Genomic DNA, 3,704 nt, shown 5'->3' on the forward strand with positions numbered 1-3,704 from the left:
TTTTTAACACTGAATTAATAAATACTATCTTTTTATTTTAATTTAAAATTCTAATATATTTTTAATTTATGCTAAGAAATCTTGGTTCCATCGAGGCCATGCAGGTACTGGAGGTACCGGGAATCGCAACAATAATCCAACTAACCCGGCGTGTGATCCCAAGAGTTCAAATTACGCTAGTTGCGTATCCATCTCGAAGCCCAAGCCCAAGTGTGATCCTAGAAACGTCTACCATCATTGCCCATGAATGATGTGTAATCAAAGTATGGATTAAATAGTAGTGGGATGCTTGTTAGTTGTTAATTGCCACGTCAGCCGACAGGGACGTACGGTTGATCTATAATAATGGCCTGTATTAACAACATGTTAACTATGTAGTTTGCTATATATGCATATGATGTGTATGAATAAAAAGAGCTCACTTTGCTCGGTTTGTTTTCTTATCTTGATTCTTGTGGACTTCCATTTGCATTATTTGAAATATTTAATTAAAATGAAAAGTTAATTACAAAGATTTCGTTTGAATTTAAGACAATATCTATTATGCTATCATGTTAAATCATCAATTATTTCAAAAGCTTAATCTGATAAAGATTGATGAATTTGATCATTTAATTAATATCTAATACAATTTAGGAAAGATTCAACAACTTACGGCTTATGACTACCCTACCATTGAGCTACTAAGGAACAATGAGAGTTTAGATCTTATAAATTCAATTCTCACTTACGGCTTATGACTACCCTACCATTGAGCTACTAAGGAACAATGAGAGTTTAGATCTTATAAATTCAATTCTCATTCTCAACTCACGACCAATATGAGCTCAAAGTTTCTTTCATAACTCCGATAACTTCTCCTTAATTAGGGGTTCGGTTCCATGCTTGATTTCGTAATCGTAGGGAATTAACCCAAAAACGACTCTATTTCGTTGACGTTGTGAGTGTAAAGGGTGAAGGAAAATTGCAGCTTTCGGTTGTGCAGAACAATGAGCTATATACGATGGTAATGCAGAAGTTTGTTCGAGCAACTGTGAAGTTGAAAGGTCGACTTTTGTCTCCCCAATAGGAATGAATGTCGTTTTATTGTTAACGTCCTTGCGAGTTCCTAATGCGAGTGAAAAGACGACATGATCAATTAGGCTCAGGCATCATGTTGTTGACATTCATTTACAACTTTAACATCCACACCCATTTTCAGGCTCACCTTCAACTATACTCTAGTATCATATATAGGGAAACCCCCATGCGACATGATAAAAAAATTAAATTCTAGCATGATGTTGTGAGGAACAATTCACTTCAATTGGCATATCCCTGGATGCTAAATTAACAGAAGTTGGAAATAAAAATTGAAGAAATAAAAGGGCCGGAAACTACAAGTGATGAAGTATCCTGGAGAAGATGATGATACAACATTTCGGAAGGAGATAAAAGAAATGGATGATGTATTGCAACAAAGAGTTGGTTATCTAAATTATATGGAAGAAATTTTCTTATTACAACAAAACGACATTGTTTTGAAAAATAATTAGCGGCACTTTTAATAATTACGCTGCTAAATTATTAAAGCTCTAGCAAACTCCCACAATAATACTTTGTTTTAACCTCACATTTTGGCTTTTTGACAAAGCATCGACAAATTTATCGAGCTTAATTTTACTAATATTGTGTTGTTAATTTATCAGCACTTAAGACAAAAGCGCCAATAAATATTAAACATATCCAATATTTTAGTTTTAACAGCGCAAAATGCAGGCATTCTAACAAACACCAGTTAAAAAAAATTAAAAAATTTAGAAGAAAAAAAAAGAAGGAAGTATATTGGCACTTAACACCCTTTTTAGTAGAAATTACTCGATCTCACAAGGAAGTATATTAGCACTTAACCAACTTTTTAGTAGTAATTACTCGATCTTACTTAACAGTTCGATAGGCTCTAATCTTTTTGTTGTATGCGATAATAATTAGTGTACGTGCTGTAAAGCAGTTTCGTGCACTTTATCTTTTGAAATATCAACCTTGTGTGTAACACTTTAATCCCATAATAATTAATTATTTTAAGGTGATAGTGCAAATGTAAGTAATGTTTTTTTTTTTCTACATCATTATCCTAAGTATATGCTTTAATAAAGTGATAAAAATATCACTTTTTGCATATCTTGACTGTCGGTGATCACATATATATATATGCTCGGATATAAAGCTTCCATATTAATGCAGTATTACGCAAGAGGCATGACGATGGAAAGCCTGTGAAATGGGTCCCTTGCCACTTGCCATGAATGATCCTTCAACCTTCCTTCTTAGTTCTTATCATTAAGCTTTCTGTTTCAGGCCATGGATTCCAAAAGCACTGGCGTCATTTCACACTTTCAAGGATTTTTGCTTTATTACGTAGCTCTATTCTAACAACTAATTTGTTTGTTTTATTTCAAAGAGCCCCGACAGCATCAACTTTTATTCATTTGTAAATTACATAGCTAGATCATGCATGATTCGATGGTGGTCAACTTTGAGACTTGGAGTCAATTTTTAGTAATAAAGATATACATTAATGCACATGGTTAATTTGATAATTAATTCTTTTCATTGTATCAGTAGCTAGGTAAATCTATATGTTCATTTCTTAAAGAGCTAGCTTATAATCCCAACAAAATCAAGATTGGTAAAAGACTTTACTGATTAATTATGTTGATGGACACCAATCGAGCTTTCCCTTTTATTTTCTTTTTACTAATTTAATATGGCGTAAATGGGCATTAATCTCATTGCATTTTCTTGGCTGCTTCAATTATAGCTCGAGAATTGGCTCAAAATGGTGAAAATGGTATGGAAAACATTTTCAAGGATTTGGTACTTAGAACCTGGAAATGCTATAAAAATACCACCACCCCACTCACCCAAAATCAACAAAAACCAAAAGAAGGAAGGTCTTGAATTCGGCGACCGGCTAGATCTCCTAGGTGGCCACGCCGGTTTGCTAGGGGAGGTGGAAAATGTTTTACAAAAATAAAAAGCATAAGACATTATAAGCCCCCATTAACTTTTTTTCTTAGTTAACGGAAAATATTTTTGATTTAACCAAAATTTACAACTGCGTCAAACACTTCAAAGTAGGATTGTAGGAAATATGTTTTTTCATAAAAAAAATTGACGCTAAAACAATGTGGAAGTTCGATGACTTTGTACTTGAAAAAAGTCTTGTATAAAACATATAGTCATACGTGTAGAAGTGTTATACATCCATCTCTTATTTATTTCTTGATTATCTTTTATTTTTAGCAAATTTATCATTGAATTTATGGGATATCATATATTCAACGGTAGATTTGTTCATCTTATCTTATGTAGGGAGATAGATAAAAGATAGAGAAAAAAAAAAAGAAAAAAGAAAAAAGAGAGATCTCATGTGAAGATATGCAAAGTACTTCACGTGTTTGGTTGGTGAGAAGAAATATGTGATATTATATCTACGCAAAGGACAATTGTGGCAAGTAAAGTGGGACTAGAAAAGGAGACACGTGATATTTGCATATATATATTGGTTGGTGAGAAGAAATATGTGATATTATATCTACGCAAAGGACAATTGTGGCAAGTAAAGTGGGACTAGAAAAGGAGACACGTGATATTTGCATATATATCTTCAGTGTGATTGGTGGATGTGGATTAGTTCCCATGAACCTTCCTTAATTCTGATT

Source organism: Corylus avellana, chromosome ca5, assembly GCF_901000735.1.
Source record: "Corylus avellana chromosome ca5, CavTom2PMs-1.0".
In the NCBI taxonomy this organism is placed as follows: domain Eukaryota; kingdom Viridiplantae; phylum Streptophyta; class Magnoliopsida; order Fagales; family Betulaceae; genus Corylus; species Corylus avellana.